Raw genomic sequence first — 22492 nt, forward strand, 5'->3', positions numbered from 1 at the left:
CTCTCTGTCTTACTTTGACCTGCAAGATATCTCTTCTGTTTCCAAGCATCACCTGCACTAATACCCTAAATTGTTCTGGCAGTCTTTTGAGCAAATAATGTGTTACAATGAAAGAGCTGGATATGTAAATGTCTCCAAATGCTGGATTTTAAATAGAAAAATCTCCCTTATGGTAAACAACTAAGGCTTCTAGAGGGAAGGTCGGATGGGTTACCACATTATTGGCCCTTCTGAACTGGTGAAGCAGCACCAACAAAAAGATTTTCATTTGCAAATGCCTGAAAGAAAGAAAGGGAATTTGAAGTGGACAGAAATCCATTTCTGCTTGCTGATTCTTGTCTGGCCTGTGATTCTTTAAGTCATTCATGGATGGCATAAATTAGAGTAACCTAAAGGAGCCAGGGTAAATTAGGGCAACCTGACTCGGAAGGAAGGAGCTGAAACCAGGGATGTGACACCGCTCCATTTTCCCATTCCCATGTCGAGTGGTGCTCTGGCACAGAGGCTGGGTCTTCCCTCTTCTCTTTTTTTGTTAGAATAATTTTAGGTGCCAGAGATTGCAACATCAGATTTTTTTTTTTTATTTAGTGTGTAATATTCTTTTGGTACACTTTTTGTATTTAATTCTCTAAATGGCCAGCTTTTTCCTTAAATGTCCTGGCTAGATTTCCCCGATTTGCTTTCTCATGTAAGACTGTAATGATCTCTGGAGCTGCCAGAAGTATTAGACGATTCTGTAAAACATTTGGAAACTGTCCCAGTTTCTGCTTCACCTTCAGAGGGGGTGATCTTCTGTTTAAAGTCCTCCATTGATCTTCTGTCTTTCAAAACTTCTCCAAAATGCATGAGAGCAGACTGCAAACGTAAATCAGGCTTAAAGAAAATGTATTCTGCTATCCTCACTAAAAGTAGGTAAGTAGAAGGTAATGCAGTCTGGTCATGAACTACCAGCTAAATGAAAGGGCCTGGATCCTCTGTCATCCCCTCTGTTACTCTGGATCCAAAATCTCACAGCTCCACTCACAGCATGGTTTCTGTCTGGAGATTTACTCTTGGAGCAAGCAGATACACTAAACTTGTGCTAATTCAATCTGACTGGACTCTTTATTAAATAGATATTCTTTATTTTTCTTTTTTTCCATTTAATTCTTACAGATCTCAATCTTTTGCACTGTTTTCAACTGCTGGGAAGCCATTTGCATTTAACAAATATTTAAGAGTTTTTAATATTTACATAAGCTTTGGGAAAACCATCCTCATTCAGAAAGCAGATGAAATTCTGCAAGATAGATTTTGGACTCAAAAGTGGGCCCATCTTCCTATGAATATTTTTAATGTTTTGAAGGGTTTTTGTGTTATTTTATAAATTTTCAGTGCGATCAAAATCTGTCCAGAAAATATAACACCATCCTACCAATAATATAGTCTATAACATGGCAATTTTGCATTTGCCATGTCCTCCTCTCCAGACAAAGATTAGGTAAGGGAGTCTCTCCACTGCTTCTGGCTAAGGAACTTCAGTGCTAATCTCTGTGTGCCTTAGGGATGACAGGAGAAAAGACTTCAAATAATGTTGATTCTTGATCAAACTTGATTTTAATGAAAGTGTCTTTTAAAGAAGAGTATGTAATTGACCTGTCTTTGTTCAGCCTAATGTGATTGAGAGGAGAATTAAATAATAACTGTCAGACACATCACTTTTTTAAGCATACAGAAACAGCTACTGTCAAATATGCAAACACAGAAGGGAAGGAAAAGCCTCACACTGCTCTGTAGTTTCAGCTGAGATGAATTACATCAATAGATCTCCTGCAATTCTAAATCTGTTTCAAAGAGTGTTTTCAGTATAATAAAAATATACTTTCTTACTACAATTCTGAATGTCAGGAGTGGCTGGGAACAAGTCTGACTAGAATAACAAATTGTCACTAGTCAACTTTCTAGTGGGTGTCAGTGGGCACCAAGCCTATTATGCTGCAGGAAATTTTCACTGCAAATGTGTTAAGAGGCCCTTTGAGTCCTCCTGGCTGGCTCAGTGTTCCTTGCTATGCACACCAGTGTGCTGTGCTTTAGTAACAGGACCCCATTGTGCAGAGCTGAAGATGTAAACAAGAAAAAACACAAGCAGGGAATCACAAAAACAAATTTTGAGGTAGACGTCTTGCTGGAGTTCTCTCTGTTGCTTTATCAAATAACGAAAAGCATTTAAAGCATGTTATAATTAGTTAGGAGGCATGTGGGCAGCAGAATTCTGTTCATCAAACAAGGAACCAGACCCAGAAGAAATAAGGTTTGGAGCACCCCCTGGGAAATGATCTGCCATTCTGGGGACAGGAAGCTGCAACCAGGAGCCAGTGCTGGAAAAACCCTGTAGTGAACTTGAAAAGGCAAGCTGGCAATCAGAGGTTCAGGTTTGATGAATATTCTCAATACAGCCAGTATACAGGTGTGTGTATATGTATATATTTGTGTGTGTATTTCTTAATTAACCCTACAGTTTTGGAGAAATTATGCCTTGCTGGGTTTAACAGAATGAATACTAATAATGCTAAATCCTTTGAAAGTCAGAAGTGGCTAAAAACTTGTCTAGGACAATGAGTATTAACTCTAGATTCTTTAGATGGAAACAGGTTGAGCTTGAGTTGGGCAATACTTAATTCATAGGGGTAAGTGAAGCAGTGAATTATCCCAGTAAATGTGAGTAACAGTTTGATCTGTTAGGGGTGCAATGACTCTCCTGCTATATGAAGTGCAATTGGCTATTTATCTTGGTAGACGATAGAGAGGGTAGAAAATAATCCAGATCCTCCAGTTGGAAGTGAATACAGCAAACAATAAAAATCATGGCTAATAAAACAGAGAAATCAGTACTTTGAGTGAAACAGCCCACCAAAAAATCAATTTTAACACCATGAGCTGCCAGAAAGTGTGGGGTTTTTTCAGCTTCAATTTTAAAAAGATAAGCCCCATTCATCCTGGGAGGTGTAGAACAGTGGGCCTTAAGAGCTCCTAGTGGCCATATTTTGCTTCAAGCAGCTTTCGAGCACTGCTGAGAAAAGAGAGGGTGTGATATGTCCCATAAAGTACAGCATTTCTGCAGGATTCAACTAGTTAGTTCCAATTAAACTTGCCAGCTAAAAGGCAGTGACCATAATTTGTGCCCTAAGTAAACAGAACAATTTTATAATCAATTCATCGACTTTGTTGCCACTGATGGAAAGGCTTTACAATCAGCACAATATGTTCAAATCATCCCTTTCTCACAAAAACCAGAGCAGGGGGCTGTGCCTGCTGGAGGCTGTGCAGAGCCCTGTTGTGCAAGGCAGTCAATAAAGAATGACAGTAATCTAATCCTGAAGAAAGACAAAAGTGTAAATGGACTTTCTGAGGGCTTCCTGAGATGGAAGTGGCAACTACTTGGCAAGGGCCTTTGCAAATGGTGCAGGGATGATGTAGTGGAGATGAAATGCTTCTCTGTGGTCTAACACGATTCTCAAATGTTTCCATCTCCCAAAGAAAGCATTTGGTTGCAAACCTCAGAAATACGTGGTGGAGGAATAATCTCCTTTGAGCTTCACAGCCAAGAAGCAGCATGATTGCCTTGTTCAGGGAAAGTTTGACACGGAATTGAACATCCACCAAAAATGCTACTGCTGATGTTAGTCAGTCTGTGTCTGTAGGAATTATGTGAGTTCTGGACAGAAATACTAGAAATAAGCTTAATGCTGTCCCTTATAAGGAGGGTTTTGCTTTTGCCTGCAAAGAAGCTTGCCTTTTTCATGGAAAAAGCATGTCTCTAGAATGTAAGACTTGCATTGGAGTCTGACAGAAAGTGGTTACCTTTCCCATTATCAAATACAGCAAAAGAATCTTCTTTTTGATCCAGATCTTCCTGTGTCACCTTACCTACCCCAGGGCTTGCTATCTGAACTCCAGTGGAGCCTTGCAAGGAAGAACTTGGAATCTGTGAGCATGCCAAAGCTGCTTACATGCTCCTGTGGATATCAGAGAACAGACCGAAATGCAGTTGTGCATACACTTGAATTTCAGATCAATTTCTTAAGGTGCTGCTTCCACTAAGCAGCAAATTCAAGTATTCAAATCAACTGTGGGGAGATCTTGCCCAGGAGACAAGGACGGGCCTGTTGCAAAGGGCACAAGGCAGCTGTGGACTGCCTGTAACACAAGCAGTGGATGGTAAAGTCCAGTATTTAATTTTATATAAGACCTATGGATTCCTGGGGTCTCCTTTTTCCTCAGTTTTGCCTTATATCCAAAAAAATTGAAGTAGATATACAAAGATACTCTTACAAGTTAAATTTTGTGATTTTTACTTATGTGCTCGCTAAGTTTTGATGAATCAGGAAAAAAACCACCTTTCTGTATCTTCCTTCTTGACTTCTTCTGAGAGGAGGTAAGAGGAGAGCAGCATCTCTGACTTGGAATCAGAATCCAGCACTGCCTTTCAAACCTTCTGCTCAGAGAAACAATGCAAGTTGCAGGGATCAAAAGTGCACAGCTGAGATTATGCTTGATCTGTGATAAACTCTATTGTGAAAATGAGACAACTTGGAACTTCAAGGCCGAACTAGAAATAGGAGACAGGGAATGAAGCTAAGATGGAAAAAATACTCCAGGAGAATGAAACGCATTAAAGGTAACTGGGGAAGGAGGAGGGACAGTGATAAATGGTGAGTGACAAAGGAAATTATAAAAAATAAAGGTTAAACCAGAAAGACCAAAAAGGATATAGAGTGAATTTTGTTTTCTTGAAAAACACTGGAGTAATTAAACTGTATTGACACTTGGAAGAAGTATAAATTCTTTACATAAAGATTATCTAGAATATAATTTTTTCAATCCAGAAATTCATTACAATTTTGCTGGCTCTTGTTCTTACTGCACTCTTGTGGTGCCTGTTTGCTTACATAGTTGTGTATGTGCATGGCAATGTGCTTGTACTACTACCAATCTTAATTGAAGCAGACATTGAAAAAAGCGCTGATAACGTTGTAGAGACGATTGGGAAATATAATTTTGAAAAACAAGGCAAAAATGATAATTTATTTAAAGTTTGAAGATTACAGGGCATATAAGGCAGGAGTTATACTCATGGAATGAAAACCTACTTTATTTTTTGTATGAGGTAGGAATCTCTTGAAGAAAATTGTGTGTTACTGTATAATCAAAGGCTATTATATTTTCTCATGAAGGAGTAAGAGTAAACAGATGGCTTTTTTATTGTTTTGTTGTGATATTTCTCTGATTTATCTTCCAAACTGATGTTCTTAGTATGACTTGCATGTTTCTTTCCTCCGTTTTTTTGGTTTTGTTGTTTTTGGTTTTTTTCTTTTTTTTTTTTTCTTTTTTTGGTTCTGTTGTTTTTGTTTTTTTCTTTTTTTTTTTCTTTTTTTGGTTCTCTTAGGAGATTTTTTTGGTTATCTTTTTGGTGTTACAGCCCTATTTTTAATGAAAATTGAGTGTGGCATTTTAATATAGCTGAAAATTCCTACTTGACCTCAAGGTAAGCATTTGTTAAAATGAAATTTGGAGACTCCTTTAAAAATTTATTCTGAAGGAGCTGCTGTAAGTGCTTCTTTGTAGCATTAACAAACCAAAAACTGAACTATTAAGGACTCTGAAAAGAAAGCTGATTATAAACTGCCACTGAAATTTATTATTTTTCTGAAAACCAGTTTATCTGCCTCAGTTTGCTCAGAGTAGGTGAAGTAACACCAAGCAGTGTGAATTCCATTAAATGGACATGTGTAGAGTCGTGTCACTGTGGTGTAATAAGCAAGTAAATCTAAAAAACTCCCACCCTTATCTAAGTTTATGTAAATATAAAATGTGTATTAAGATCACATCTAAATATTTAAGATACAGTTAGGGAGTTTAAGAAAATCTGAAGAGAGCTTTAAAACCAAAAGGATGATGAAACATAGTTACAAAATTATTTGTATGGTTCAAGATTTTCTGGGACTGCTTTCTGTAGGCCTGAATTTGGAAGTCATTATTCATTGTTATAGTGACTGAGAAGATTTTCTTAGAAGTCTGATCAGTAGAAAGCTCTTTCAGGGATTTTCTTGCCTATATTGTACAAAAATGACATGGAATTTAATTTTGCAGCAGGGAATAGAAGATGAAACTATGATAACATGGGAGTAGAACAAATAAAATTCTTGTTATACGTGCTCCTTAAAATCCAAAAATGAATATATTTGGGCTTGATCGAAAGTCTGCTCTTATGTGAGGAGTCTGATAAGTTTTCCAGTCTGTGAAAGTTATGATCTGGAAATGTTTTTGCACAAGGAAAAAGAAACATTCATGTCTTAGGGTAAGAATGTGAGAAGTTTTGTCTTTTTCTGAGGCTCTTTGAAGAATGTCTTAGACGAATTGTGATGTTTGCACTCCAGTTCTGAAAATACAGAAAGCCTTAGTTCTTGCCACATGTCTTTTAACTGGATGCACTCAAATAATTCTCTTTGGGATCACAGCAATACCTCTTTTTAGAGTCAAAAGCATTTCCATGCAAGTTCTTCCACTAAAGAACAGGATGAGCCGTGCAAATTCTGCAATGTGTTGAAGTTTATCTGTTCAGCTTATTTGTCTCTGGTTTTAGAAAGAGAAAGGAATTTAGCTTGCAGTGAAGGATAAATTAGAGGAGAACTGTCCTGACCTCTCTTACTGTATATTGCATTAGGTTCTTTAAAACACTCTTGAAGTTTGAGTCTGGTACACGAAAATCCCTTTTCTGCTTTTAAAGAATTCTCCAGTTCTCTAAGCACACAGTGTCTTTGTGTTCATTTATTTAGCAGTAGCAGAGAGTGCTTCCTTCCTTGAAGCCTTGGTCCCAGTCTCTTTTATTTGCAACTGGACTGAGTGCAATGTATCAGTTCAAGGTAACACCTATACAATTTGTGGTAAAAGAATTGTGAATGAATGTAGCAAGAGGTCTGGGCAGTATTTCTTCTGCATTCAGTCAGGATCTAAACAAAAATGCAAGCCTTTGTGAATCTTAATGAACAGAACTATGAGCAAAGTTGCATTTTATGGTTTTGGAATAATCAGTCAGACATATTTATACCATCTGGTGGTGTTAGTTATTGTTCCGGTTTGTAACACAGCTATTCCTGGGATAACATCACACAAAGGTGGCCATAATGAAAAGGTAAAACTCTCGGGGAATGTTTAATAAAGGTGACTTCCTGGTGAAAATATCTGGTCAAGAACCCTAAGGGTTGTGGGTGAAGGGGACAGCGAAATGTCCGGGGTGTGTGTGTGAGCTGAGAAATAAGATGTTGCAAGCACAGATTGTGACTGACAGCTCTGTAATTCTTCCTTGTTGAATGGGAAGAGCAGGCGAGCTCATTTGCCTCGCTCACAGACCAACCCTTTCTGACAATTTTCAAGTCAGTGGAAGTTTGAAATTAGTAAGATGGGAGCTGAGACAAGGCCTTTGTATTTGTCAGTCTTTCCACCTCAAGCTTTAGGTTGAAACAATGATGAAACTCTGCCAAGGCTGATGTGTTTCATATGAATTGTCTCTGTGCTCTGGGAGAAACACCCACAGGTCAGTGGTTCCTTCCAGCACTTTACCTTTGCCTTGGCAGCTGCTTTTACAGACCTGATAAACTGCACTTTTGTGCAGGATTTTCAGGTAGACTGATACATCTAGTTTCTAAAAAGTTAAGCCTTTTAATTCTTTATAGCTCAGAAAAAGGGAAGATATGCAGTCTCTCTGTCTCCCACGGTTTCTCTGGTACCTTTCCCAATTTTCTTTTGTGTTAGTTTGGTTTTTTCCTCCCAAGACTTAGAGTAGTTGTAAAAATGTGTAGCAGCTGAGTTTTTTCATCAAGCATCTGTTGGGGATGGAACTCAATCAGATGAGAAACATGAATGGCCAAACCAGATGCACCAAACTCTTAATATTTTCCTCCAGGCCTGAAAATTCTGCTGACATTTGCCTAAATACAGCTAAGACCTAGGCAATCTTCTTATTTTGACAAGACACTTAAATCAAATTTTAATTAAAAAACTATTTGATTTTTTGAGATTGTCTGTAATTAATAATATTTGTCTGACATTTCAAATACTTTACTCAGTGTAATTTTCTCAGCTGAAGGAGGTTTAAAGCACTGAGAGTATAAATTATGTCTTGTTTTATACTATAAATGTTGAGGTGTGAAAGTTCTTCCTAACATAGCTTTTAGAAACTTCTTTTGTATGTCAAAAAGTAGCATTGATACCTTGTTTGAGTCAGAAAAAAATAATGCTGAATGTCATACTTTCAAGCACAATATTTTCATTATAAATGAGAAATGGATTTCTTTTATGAATCATATACCCTTTTTTTTTGTGCATTCTCAAAATACTTATTTTCCACTCCAACACAAACCGCTAAGAACCGCAGAGGCTTTCTCAGATACTGGTGTATCTGTAATTCTTGTCTGGGTTTGGCAGTGCACTCTTGTACCAGTGGCAGCTGAAAAGTTGAACAATTTCAGCAGGAGCAGCCAAACCTTTTGGCAGTGAAGATGTTTTTAGGAGCTGCAATCACAAGGTCAGAGATGGAAGTGTTTACTGGATTGAGATTGTATAGAACTTATGCAGAGCTAAACTAGAAGTTTTGAGTACATTTAGCAGTCTCATGACAGCTCCCCAAATATTGGAGAGTAATGAGTTGAAGCTGGCTCATTTTATTTAAAAGTAGAGCTCAGCAGTTAAACCAGTCAAGGACACGTTCATTAGATTGGAGCAGAATTTTCCTCTGCTCACTGTGACCCTCCTGGGATGGACGGAATTATGGTCACACCAACAGTGGTTATGGGGGTAATGCTGGGGGTTAATTTGCATCTAAACTGGAAAGTTTCTCTGCCCTGGACTTGGCCCTGTAGATTCCCAGCTAGAATCAGTGCACTGTGGGCTGTCATTGTGCTCCTCAGCATCTCTGCTTCCCCTGTGTACACTGCAGCTGGTTTGGTGAAATACTGTGAGAAAATGTCTCCTGGAGCCCAGCTTCTCTTGGATTTGAACTTCAACAGAAGCTGGGAATCCAGGAGGATGAGGTCACCACTGTCTGTCATAGAGAAGCAAGTTGTTAATTTGCTTCTGGAAAGGCACTGTCTTCAATTCAGTTTCTGCTTATTCAGAGTTCAGCAAGACCTGAGAGGTCCTGTCACAATGATCATTTTACAGTGGGTTTCAAACATGGAAATAAAGATTGAGGTTTGTATCTTTGTACACAGGAGATCAGGTATGATGGCACCAATCAGCAGACTTTGTGTCTGGAAGAAATGTCTGTCCTTGAACTGTTTCAGGTGTTGGAACCACAGCCTGATGATGCTACAGGATGGACATTTTTGGTGTTGGGGCGCAGGGATGGAAAATCTGTGCATGTTGCATGTTCTGCATGTCTTCCGCCAGCAGGGCAGGTATCAGTGACAGTATTTGCACCTTAGTTCGTGTCCCTTTACCAAGTCCCCTACCTAATCAAGCCTGTTCACAGCCTCCAGGATGGGAAACTGTGTAAGGATGTATCTTAAGGAGCAGCACATCACTATTACCTTGTAGACTCACACTGTTTTCTTCCCCACTTGTCCTCTGCTGGTTTCAACAGCAAAAGTGGTAAATGTGTCTACTTTATGCTCCCCTGGGTAAAAGATGTGCACCTTAGCTGGAGGAGGAATTAGAACTGTCCTAAAACTTTTGTGAGAGCTCTAACTGCTGAGCTATTAAATGAAGAAAGAGTTTTCCCTGCAGCTTTTTATAAAAGACAGGTGTACCCTCTGGTTTATGGTAGAAAAAGCCTTTGTATTGGAAGTTGAGAGAGTGGGGGCAGCAGTGTCCCTGCAGTGAGGATTTGCTCACTTGGTGTCTGCAGCCTTAAGACATCTCTGCTGCTCTGTGTGAACCTCATCTCTGCCTAACCCTCCTTCTGCATTGAGGAGGAGCCCTGGGCACCAGACTGGGCCCTGGGGATTGTTTTAAGCCTTGTTTGACTCTGAGTTAGACATTGTGAAGCTCAGTGTCATTGTGCAGAAACCTTTCTGTGAATTCTCTTCCAAAAGCTCCTGAGTGCTTTTGAAAATACTTAATTTTTTTTTTCTAAGCCTAAATTTCAAAGGTGATACAGGAGCCTCTACTGAAAAGGGACTAGAGCTTCATGATGTGCAGACAATCAGCACTAGCCAAAAATAATTCTCAGGTTGTGCTCCTGTGTAACCATTCTCAGCTATTACTATGTTATATTCTGTCTTGTTACGACCTCTGCAAGTAGTCTTTATTCTCATATTACCATTTCATGCATTGTACCAGTGCCTTTGAAAAAAAATTAAGATAAATTAATAGAAAATCTGTGTTCTGACTAAAGGAAACATAATTTGAATTTGTCAGGAAACTAAATACTCAGAATATTCCCTTGAGAAACAAGTTTCAGGACAACCCTGTTTTTAGTAGACTTGCATACACTTGGGTGATATTTATGAGGATGTGTAACTCTCCCTGATTGAAAACCTGACTAAGTATCAAACCTCATTTGTATTTCTAGATGCATAATGTAGCCCAGTTGATATAAGGTCATTGACTGCAGTCTACTTTCCTGTGTCATTTTTTAGTAGAGCTGAGATGGATGCAAACTAAGCCTTTACAGGTACTTTTATCAGTGAGAAGGGATAAAAGTAAATACTGAAAAATGTAGTAAAATGAGTGGTTTGTGAAGATTACTAGAATCCAGGAAGTGGCATCTAGTTTTTATATATCTGTTGTTCAGTAAATCCCTCTCTCCCTTTATGAACACTAACCCCTGCCATTTTCCCCTTAGAGACTCCCCTAAGGCCCCAGTACAGAATGCAAAATTCTGTAAAAAGAGGAAAATTCTGTTTGCCTCTTCTGGTTCTTTCATGATGCATAGAAAGTTGAAACAGCAGATGATTTTTCCTTTCTGGGAATGCTCACAGATTAGTGTATGGCTGTTATTGTAGCTTGTGTTTGTTTATTTTATCACATCATATAAAAGACCTTGACCAAAAAAGATTAAAATCTTCCAAATCTCTTTTAGGGAGAAATAAGTTGAGAAAGCTCCAATTTTAGCTTGTGCAGCATAATTAAACCCACTAATGAGTTAAAACAGTAATATAAAAACAACACAGAAGAGTTAATACTCAGAGTGGAATCATCCATCATTCTGTACACCCACAGCTCTCTACTTTGTTAGACCCCCTTGAGTTCCAAGCATGATTTGAAATAGCTCTTCAGAGCCTGTAGTTTCAGCATCCTTTTTCCTAATGAAACTACAGACATGTGCCCAAGTTAGCTCATCCAGAAATTGCCCTTTCTGGAGTTAAAACAGGAAGGGAGGTAATGCAAAGCTTGCCAATTTTTCTTTTAATCTTTTTTAAGTCTAGAAGTGTGGCTCTTGGTCCATAAATTAGAACAACTGTGAGAAGCATTCCAGTAAATGACCAAATGTAAATGCTCATCTGTGAATAAAGCCAGTGGTAGTGTGGACCCATTTAGGAATCTACATGGCTTCCTGGGGGCAACTGCAGAAATGTATTAATTATCTTTGTCCTTCCAGTGCATGGAGAACATTCTGCCATTAGTGGGTTCCCTAGCACTTTGTGAAGCGCACATGAATCGGATCTTTTCTTCTTTTTGGAGAGCCAAATGCTTTAGCTATTTTCTCGAGCGTTTAGACGTTTTGCTTTTTAGAATGTTCATCAATTGCTGCTACTCTAGTTAGACACAAGCAGTACAAACACAAAACAGTCTTGCTTGGCTGAGCTGGCATAGCAGTGTATGAACTGCTTGCATTGGGAACCTGTTGGGATAAAGAAAGTAGCAGTGACCAAACACTGAAATATCTGGGATTCTGCAGAGGCAGTTGCACTAAAATTGAAAGCATTAAACACAATCTTGCTTAAATATGAAATAGCTGCACACTAACCCCTTCTACTTCCTGGCAAGAATAATAATGCTGCTCTAATTCAGAATGAAATTAAAATCAAACAAAACAAATTCCCTGTAACCAAAAGCAAGTCTGTGGCAGGGATGAGTCAGGACTGAAGTTTTGAAATTATGAAGTGGATTTTATGCAGGAGCCTCTCTCCCTTTCCCTGTTGCCAGGGAGGGTTCATAGGCAACAGACTTAATGGGTTAGGCAGACGACTTGTTGCTGACTAAGTCACGAAGAGCTGACACCTTTTCTGCATCTTGGAAGGCTTGCATGCTCTTTGGATGTTTTAGACCAGTGGCGTGCTTTGAACTCTTTTCCTAAAAGGAATTTTTTCCATAGCTTTTTACAAATTTGGAGCAAATTGCTTGCTTATTTGAGTAACTAACTCATTTTGTTCTTTCTGCTCTCTTAGAGATACAGCACGCTATTCTGTTAGCTACAATATTAGTTCCCCCCAGTAACAGGAGACCTTGGGTCAGATTCATCAAGAGGGATAACAGATATTTTCAGGTATTGCATACTAATGAATAGCTGGGTCTTATTATTTATCTACACCAGCAATTGAATGAGTACCTTGAAAGCTATTTATTGAATTCTGTGTTCGTGGACAAGAGTGCTTCACAAAGTGCAGATCACTGAATACCATGGTCAAGTTGCTGTATGTATGCAGTTAAATACAAAAATTCGTTTATTTCAACCATGCCTGTCCTTGTTCATTCTTTTGTTTGCCTTAATGGCTTTCTGCCACCATTTAAGCACTTTAGAAGGTGGGCATGTGTGAATTCAAGACAGTCACAAACCAAGGAGCATCTGGATAAAAGCTTAAATATGTGATTCTACTAGTTTGTAGTGTCATACATATGGGGAAGAATGGGGATTCTGAAAAAGCTGACGGGTATCATGGTTAAATTTCTCCCAGGAGACTGCTACAGCTCCTGGGCTTTGGCAGTGCTGAGGTGGCTCCCAAAATTCCCAGCTGTAGGTTAAGTCCTGCTTTCTGAAATCCTGAGCATGGAGATCTGAAGAGCTGGAGCTATTCCTGCTGTGAGTTTGTGGCTCTGGTGGCTGGGCAGCTCCTCTAAACCAGGGTGTTCTTTTTTCCCTGCAGGAACAGAGTGAGGCAGAAGGGACAGGGCCGAGGGGGAAAGGCGCTGAGTGCAGTGGCAGGGCTGGGATGACCATCCCTAGCTTTGCCAGCCCCCTGCTCTAACCTCCTCAGAGGCTCAAGCAGGTTGCTGCATCTGTCTCACTCTGCCTGACAGGAACAGAGGGATATTATTTAACTATTTGTGGTTATTTTGATGTCTTGTTTCGTGGTACTGGCAAAGCAAGTACTGTGACTTGGCCTAGGCTTCCTTGGAGCTAATTCTGAAAGCATGAAATCATTTCACGTGTGTTTTCAGCAAGGGGCTTGTTTTGAACCTCTGTGTTGTTTCTTCTGCATTGCTGATGGTCCAGAAACCAAAGCACCAAGTATATGCAGTGAGGGTTAGATTACACAGTGAAGGGAAGTTTATTTCAGGGGGAACACAGCGATCATGGAGGGGCTTGTTGTTGTCATGACTTCTTCTCACTCTCCTCTTGATGGTTCCATAGATGCTGTCAAGGGAACAGAATTGCTATCATGTGACCACTTAAAAAAGACAGCTTAGTTTTCCAACAGTAAAATAGTTTATTATAATTCTGGGATCACTGGTACCACTCAGTTTCTTGAGCTTGAATCAAAACTTCAAAAGAGGGGACATTCAAAAAGAGAAAACCTGACAGACCATATATTTTAGGGAGTTTTTTCCCCCCTTTTTTTTTTTCCTCAAGAGGAAGCTTTCCTAGTTTAAAAATATTGTGGTTTAATAGTCCATTTTCAAATCCAGAATATTAAAGACCCTATTCCTGATATTTTATGAGGTATGAGTTCAGCAAAACACTTAGGCATGTATCAGGTAAAGCACTTCATTCGTTTTACTCTTCATTAGTTATATGCTTTCCTAAGTCTTATTTCTCCAAGCCCACAATCTTTTCATGTAAAAACACGTGTAAATCCACTGACAATGTGTTTTTTGCTTTCTGGATGTTCTGCTTGCCCGTGAAGTCTGAAGTATACATTCAGGTATACACATTGTGTGCAGCCAAAAGGGGCACACAACTCACCAGATACAGAAAGTCTTGACTAAATGTGTGGCTGTCCTATGTCTGTGTGTGCAATCCAGAGTGTGCACAAATTTCCTTATAAAAGGGTTGTGTGCAAGCATGGTCATTTAAAACAACTATTCCATCTCTGTGTATTAAAAACAATTACGGGCTTTTAAAAAACACTGCTGGAAAGTTTTTATGATAGTTTCAGAACTATTCACCTCCCCCATCCCTTTCCCTCTCAGGGGAAAGCATTTGGAGAGTTGGAGTCTTAAAAATCTCACATCCCCAGACTGAAGTTCTGCAGCAAAACCTACTGTGGTAATCAGTATGTTCATCTGGGGAAAAAACAGAGCTGAGCTATTTATTTATCTTTAATTATAAGTGGTTAAACAAGGAGAATAGACTTACAGTTCCTACTGAACTTAAAAAGACTCTGATTTGTGCCAACTAAAAATTAATTAGTAAGGAATTTTTAATTTCAGCATCCTAGACCAAGAATCTATTCCTTGATAAAGATGTCCCTATGGAATAGAGTTACGAGATTAGAAGGAATGTAAACTTTATATCACATGAAGCTTCCACTCTGAGCACCGATGCAAAGGGCATTCCTAAATTTATTTTTTTTTTTGGTGTTGGAACATAACCTCAGAGCTGACCAGACAGGGGCCCAGCATGCCAGAAGAAAGGACACAAGATCCCATAATGTAGCTGGAAGATTTTGAGGTGGAAAAGTATTAAGGGCTTTTTAATCTGAAGTCAGAAACTGCTCTCCTAGATTTGTGAACCTGAGACTATAGAATAGCTAATACCATTCATTTTGGAAAATCATCACATACTGCCGCTTGCCTCATGTCTGCTTGATGCAGAGGGGCATAAATCACTTGTATTAAAAGCCCTATCAATTGTTTCTTACTCATTAAATATCTTTCTCCTGGTTTTGTTAGATTTTGGCATTTTTTGAGGTGTGGATATAAAGCAGGGAAAGCTTAGAATTCACAGCGGAAAACAGCTGATCACTAGATATAAAGTATTTCAGGCTGGCTTTTGGTTTTTGTGAGAATTATAAATCTTTTGACTCTCAAAATCTAAACCAATTGATTTCAAACAATTTCTCAGACAAATTTTACAGCATTAGGGGAAAAAAGAGTGTTTAAAGATAATATTTGTTAGTAGTACAGTTTTACATTCAGACAAACCAAAAATTCCAAAGTAGAGCTGCTATGTTGTTCTTGCCTGTTTGTATTGATTTATGAAAAGCCACAAACATTAGTAATGAACTTTAAAGTGAACCACTTGTTATTCCTTTGAAAATTGTTCTCTGATCTCTGGCATCTTTATGGTAATTGAAAATCACAATAAAGAACTTGCAAAGCTGTGAGTCTCAGTGGAGGGGAGGCACAGCCATGGTGTTCACTGGTACATGTACCAGGAAAATATCAGTGCATTATAAAGCTTATGGACAAGTTAAAGAAAAATTGCATTAGTGTAAAGCTAGTGCTGTAAATATTTCATTAGCTCCTTCTCTCCTTGAGTTGGAGGCAAGTGCTTGCCATCATGCTAAGGTGATAACAAGCACACTGTGAAATCTGTGCTGATTACTTTGGGTGAATAGTGGCAGGCCTGCAGGGATGAAAGATGGTGGAAACTGCAAAAAGAACCTGGGAAAAGTCCTGTGGACTTTGTTAATGTGTCCATAGGGTAACATTGCCATGAAGCATGTAGGAAAAAAATACATTCTCTTTTCTGTAAGCAAGCTGATTTTCATGTTAGTTATTCACCACCTAGGATTTTACTTTTTTTTTTTTTTTTTTTTTTTTTTTAATCTTTGGTAGTTTTGCTGGAGTTTCTGTTTTATGTCATTTTCAAATGGTGGTTAAATCTCTGCAATAGCAACAAGGATTTCCATGAGGAATTATGAAAGAATCCTACATATTGTGGAAGGTAGTAAAGAGAGAAAGAAATATTAACAAGAAATTTACTGTAAGTGACAAGAGTATGAAATGACAGAGTACTCTAAGAATCTATGGAGTACAGCAGGTTTTACTTTTGCTTTAAACTTCAAAATAACTGTGTGGGTTATCATGAAGTCTCCCAGTCACAAGATTCAAACCTCAACTACTAAAACAAATTTTGTGTAGGAAAGAACTTTCTATTTTTACATGAAACCTGTAAGGCAATTTTTTTTTCTAAATGAGAGCATATAGTGTGTGCAAATACATTTGTGAGGATATTTTACATAGCCTGTTTTTGCTTTTAGATAATGGCTTTCTTTTAAAGAAAAATGATGAATCTTTCAAGAAGGAAAAGAGGAGAGGTGCATTAGCAGTCTCAGGGCTGCATTCGTAGGCCTGGAGAGATTCAGAAATAGAGAGCTGGGATTTTTCATTGCCAGGCTTGCCTAGGCTGAAATTTGATTTGAGAATGGTTGAGGATCCTAGTTTGAGATACTGAGAGTCTCTCTCATGGCTATTCCTGAGCACCCTGTGTGCATTTGTGTACTTGATCATGTGTAAGAATCCCCATGTTCACTGTGCAAAGGCAACCAGAGAGCTCTCCAGAGCTGTACCCAAAACAGAGTGACTTTAATGGCTAGGAAAATCCATGGTTGGATCAATTTAATGAACTCTAATTTCTGATTGATTTATTCGATTGAAGAAAAAGAAATTGGAAAATATGCAAGTCCTCAATGTTCCTTTTAAAATGTGTTTCATGAATTTTTTTGGGGTTTTGTTTGGTTTTCTTACAGAAAATATTGTTTTACTTTGAAACATATCTCAGCATCATTTTTATGAGCAAATTAAAAAATCAAGGCACAAACCACATCTTTTAATTTCAGGTCTAATTAAATATTTGGTTTGGTTATAAGGTATACTTATTTTTCATTAGATGAAAACAAGCTGAAAAAATTGCAGGGCTTATTTTGGGTTTCAGTGTTTTATAGAACATGAAGACAACTCTAACAACAACCAAATTTGTTTTTACAGCATTAGAACTGTCAGTTGTGAAAGCCAAATAGTCAGTTTTAAAGCTAAAAGTTCCGCCTTCCTCCCTCTCATCTGCAAACAGAGAAAAACAGATTTCCTCTCTCTAACTATGCCTTTGTTCCATTAACACGCTGGAATATATTCACTATGAAATTCCTCTTCCAAGGATTCTTTTTTTCAGCCTAATACTTGAAGCTTCATATTAATCCTTCTAGTCTGTATAAAATATATAAAATTTTGGACTTACTATTATAAAAGACACAAGCTGTTCTATTGTGGAGCTTGAAGCTCTCAAAGAGTTAAAGCAGGCAGCAGAATATATGTTTTCTTTAATACAAGTTGACCTTTGCAGGCAGTAGACAGCTTTCCATTATCCTTGAAATAAAAATATTTTACTAGATACAGTGTTTAAATAAATCAGATGAGGCTTCAAATTATGTAAAACCTGACCATTTAAAATAAAATTACTACCTTCTCTTCTCCATTTCTGGCATAATTCAGTTTTAATGCTCATCTAAGCTGTTATGTCTCTGCTGTGTATTTGGGCTGCTTGATTATACTGATGGGTTGTGTAATTTTTTTGTTACATGTACAATGAAGGTAATTTTTGTGTTTCTAAGCTAGAAGATCAAGTTCTGTGTCCTGAAGAAAAAGAAGGCAAATCGGAACGGGTACAGGTGCAGCTCCTTGTTGTTGCAATGGGAAACCTGGGAGAGCTTTCCAGCACCTGTCTAGAATGTTTGGGAGATGGCTGGGTTGGGTTGGAGTGGAAAGGGGCAGATAGTTTGTACAGTAACTTCCTCACCTTTTGGAAGGTGTGCTGGTGGGAATGGTGAGGTTACTGGTGGAAATTCCTTGGGAGAATGACAGATTTGTACGAAGGCATGTACAAAATTATCATCTAGACAATAGGAATGGGGTTTTTTTTATCAAGGAAAAGCTATTTTTTTCTCCTTGCTTTAACCTGCTTTTAACCTATTATTACTTTTAGAGAGGCACGTCTTTTTCCACGAGTGTGAGTTATCAGTCTGATATTATGGATGAGTTCTGTAATAAATGTGGTATTTGAGGAAACAGCTCTTGAGTAAAAACAGTGAAGAAGGTAGCACTGAAGCAAGAGCTAATTAGAAATCAACCACACCGACTTTGGACTGAAGTGATCCAAGGTTTCAGAAATGGCATCTCATTTACTGATCTTCACTAAAAAAATCTTCCATTTTCTTGAGAACAAAAATGTATCTCTGGATCAGATTTTTCTCTTCCCCATTTCCCTTCAGCTCTCTAGAGAGTATGGGCAGGCTGAGCTGCTCCTCTAATTCAGCTGGCTTACCTTTGTGGGAGGAGGAAGTTGTCTGCAAGCATATGGAAAGAGAGAAAAGTCTTCCTCTGGCTAAAGGAAATCATTCAGTAATTTTTTAAATTATCTGCAAGAAAACAGCAGCAAAAACAGCTTGCTGAGAAAGGTGGATATCTCTGGGCCTTTTACCTTAATTCACTCACAGAAAATCTTGAATAGTTAAAAACTGACCCATGCTACTCTGCATCAGGAGATGCTGATCATGGACATTGTGCTGTACAGATAAGCACAAAGGATTCTTTACTTTGTACGTTGTGTGCTTCTCCACTTTCTTTCAGAAACAGAAAATCCAGTAAGGAACGAATCCAAATGGCAGGAGAGGAAAGTGGAAATAGAGGCTTAACAAACAACGAAAAGCAGCTCATAGTTTACACAATGAGTTTACAGCAGGAAGAAGGAGATTCCACTGAATCTGTGCTGTGCTAGCTGGTTAACAAATGCTCCTCAGTCTTTAAAACAAACAAAGTTATGTCTGTGAGTGCAAATTCCAGCTGAACTGTTTGATGAGCTTTCCACTTTGCTTAGTGATAAAGGTTGTGGGAAAGGGTCCACTGAAGCTGCATCCAGTCTAAGTGCCTCCAGCACAGTTGTCTTATTTCTTTCCTATTATTTTTTATTTTGATTTCATCTAGGATATGAAAGAATGCTCTTCAGGTAGTGTTTAATTTAATTACTGCCAAATATTCAGGTTCCATACCTGTAGTTTACCAGTCTGCCTGTTTTGGCTGAAGCTTAATGAGTTGCATAATTTTGAGGAGGTTGCTGTTTCTGTTTCCAGTGGAAGCAGTTTCTTGTCCTACTGTAAAATTTAATTAACTAAAGTTTCGTAAACCATTAAAAGCTATGCCACAGAATGCAGTTACAAAGAATAGATGTATATATTTTAAACTCTTCTTTGAATGTTGCATGTAAGCATGATGACATCAGAACTGTACTGCAGACCTGGCTGGTGTCCTATGCCTTGCTTGACTGATACTTGCTCTTCTGAATGTCTTCAGTCTGTGTTTTTTTTGAATTTCTTTTTTCCTGCAAAGACATCAAAACCACAGGGATGTGTCCAATGGAAGTAAAAGTGCCTTACTCTTAGCAACTTCTTGTAGAGAAGAATAGCTGTAACTCTGCCATGTTATTCAAGCTTTGCCCTCGTGGCTATTAATCTCTGCATCAATATGTTGTGTACAACTGCTAGACTGGAGCCAACAAAGCTTCCTAGGCAGGCTTGACAGTCCCCTGCGATGTCAGGGGACATCACAGCTGTGTGACAGTCCCACCACACCATGTGTGTAGTGTGGCCAGGGGCAGCCCAGACCCCAGAACATGGACTGTTAAGAGTCCAGATGATGCTCTTAGTCTTTGGATTTAGTTTTAGTCCTGACCTGTGAGGAGCAGGGAGTTGGACTAGGTGATCCTTATGGATCCAACTTGAGATATTCTAAAGTTTCATGTAACTCCTGGGTCAGAAATGTACTTTGGCATTTTTTGGAGGGAGGTATTTGAACAGCTGGATTAGTTATTTGTGTAGAAGACTCTCAGTGACTCAGGTGCAAAGCAGGCTTGCACATTAATAGGCAGTGAACACTGGCAGAACGGTGTGCTGCTGTTCTTGTGTGAGCTGGGGGTTTGTTGCACATATCTGTGTGCTCTCTACCTCGTCCTGTCCTGCCCAAGAATTGCTTTCTGTGTGTCTGGTGGCTGTGTGCATTACATATCTGCCACTTCCTCTGCCACTGAAAAAGTGTCCAGATGATCTTTATACCTCCTCTGCTCCAGAATCATGTAACATCTATGTGACTTTTTAAATTAGAATTTTAAAAACTATTCATCATTGTATCCACATGAAACCAGCTAAGTCAATAGGAGACGTTTGGTGATACTTGTCCCTTTTTGTTCCATTACTGATACTTCTGGTAGGATCTGTTACAGGTAATATCTGCAGCAATTTCTAAAGCCCTCTTTAATCTAACTAAACATTTATCCTCAAGTTTCTCAGCATACCTGTCTTTGCTGCTAATGCCATCTCACTTGTTGAAACAAGCTTAGTGATCAAAGTTAATGAACCATCTTGGTAGGGATTGGAAGCTAGAAATAGACTGAAGAACGAGGAAGACCTTTTCTATGCCCAGGAAATGTCTTAGCAGAATGGAGGGAGAGGGAGCTTTGGACAAAAGTTGTGATGGTTTTCATCCATTATATAAATCTCAAGTGAGCTGTCACCCTATTTCCTTAGCTCATGGTGCTTTCACTTTGTGGGTGCCCTCTCTTTTTGCTAGAGCAAAGCAGCTTTGTCTTTTTGCCTGTGTAGGTGCTCCTAAATTGTGGCCTCTACAAACATGCTCCAAATTTGTCCTGCTTAGGCTGATTCTAATTGCTGGAGATTTATGAGAAAGATGCTGTGAAACATAAAATTAATTTTTCTTCTCCATTAATTCAGATATTCTAAGCATTTGGGTTTACTCCTGTGATTTCCTCTCCCTTACAATTTACTTTGAAAAACCAAAGCTCTACTGTGTTGTCCTATTGTAGCCTTCAGTGTTTCCTTCTCCTTTCTCTTCTAAGTAAACTGAAAAATTGTTCAGATTTGGAAAATAGGGGAAAAGATGCACTAAATGACAATGGTGTAACAAAGGTAGGTGTACAAAATATCAGCAGCCTTTAAGAGATAAAAGGAGAAAAAACCCACTCTAAGTCTCTGATACTTTGAAGTAGCTGCAATACTAAAAGCAGTCCTGCAAAACACTCACGTGAATAATCCTTACTGTTGCAAGTAGTCCAATTGTTCCCAGCACTGGTGAAAGGCAGTGGTCTGGCAGCTTTGAGGAATGAAGTTCTTTTTTCTTATTAGCTGGGCAAGTTTCCCAACACACATTGCCTGGTCAGCCTGCTAAAACCCTGATCTGAAGAGGGAGGGATAAGCTTTCTCTCGGGCTAACAGGCAGTTTGCTTTCCACAGATCACATAATTCTTACTTGTGTTTGGAGGCTGCCAATTAGCAAAAAGTAAACGGAGAGACTTTGCAGGAAATTGCAGCTCTAATCCACCAAACTTGCATCAGAGAAGGACCACCTTGCTGCCCTCTGCAGATTCTGGAGAGGCCATGCTCAAAGCCTGTGCCCCCTGCCTGTGCCAGTGCATGCCCTAGGGATGCTCACAGTCTCCACATTAGTCCTGGGGAGCAGCCTGTGCTCCTGCTTCCCTCGTCCACTTTCACTCGCTTCTCCTTCTCCTGCTCTCTAGGAACAGCTTCCACCCAGCCTGAGACCCTTTTACTTGATGCTGGTGAAAAACCTGGTAGCCTTTTGTGACCATACCCTGTGTGCTCCCAGGCGTGCCCTAACCCAGTACTTAATCACAAAGAACCAGACCTGGTTTACTCAGCGGGCAAGGTCTGTAGGCCCAGCTCTGACCACCTGAAATTTATTCATGCTCTGAATGTGAATGCAGAATAATATTTTAGTGCTGCTCTGTCTTCTGCGATCACTGCCCATTCCTCTCAGATGGAAGCAGACAACAGGTAACGAGAACTATTGTGATGTTTGTTTTCCAGACACAGAACTGGAACTTCAGGCCTTCCAAATCAACTCACCCGAGTTTCTACCCTTCCACCAAAAGAACTATCAGCAGTGCAAGATGTAATCCAATTTGTGGACAGGCTCCAGGGGCAAGTAGGACTCATGGTACGTTTCACAGTTGCTCGATCAGGCACCATTTGTGGGAGAGCAGTGCATTATACTGCAGAATGTAGAATTGCCCAGGGTTTATCTAAAAGTTTCATCAGGTACCAGCACCAGCAGTGTTGAAAGCTGTAGCAGCAGTCCTGGTTGGCAGAAGGTGGCATATCAGCTGCTTGCACATGATCCAGAGCCATTTGGAAAAAGCTTGAACCGCTTTCAGTAAAAATATCATGATTTGGTCTACTCGGGATATGCTTCTAGTCAGAGCAGTCAAAGCAGGCAGCTTTAGCACCTTCTGTACAGGAGGCAGTAAGGGCTGCATGAAACATGGCCTCTGTTGTACAGGAGAGATGTGTTCTCCAGGGTGTGTTTGTGGCAGCTCTTACTGGAT

General features: G+C 39.2%; 1 protein-coding gene across 4 annotated transcripts in view; it reads left to right on the forward strand.

Annotated features, from left to right (window-relative positions):
- Positions 1-22492, forward strand: part of RORA (RAR related orphan receptor A) — a 400721-nt gene that overhangs the window by 28533 nt on the left and 349696 nt on the right. For all 4 annotated transcript variants that reach the window (XM_066196610.1, XM_066196616.1, XM_066196617.1 and 1 more), the window contains exon 3: positions 21975-22104. The gene's annotated coding sequence lies outside the window, so the exon portion shown is untranslated. The remainder of the gene's footprint in view (positions 1-21974; positions 22105-22492) is intronic.

The sequence above is a fragment of the Chamaea fasciata genome, unplaced genomic scaffold (assembly GCF_029207755.1).
Source record: "Chamaea fasciata isolate MVZ Bird 193981 ecotype frontalis unplaced genomic scaffold, bChaFas1.0.hap1 SCAF_14, whole genome shotgun sequence".
Lineage (NCBI taxonomy): Eukaryota > Metazoa > Chordata > Aves > Passeriformes > Sylviidae > Chamaea > Chamaea fasciata.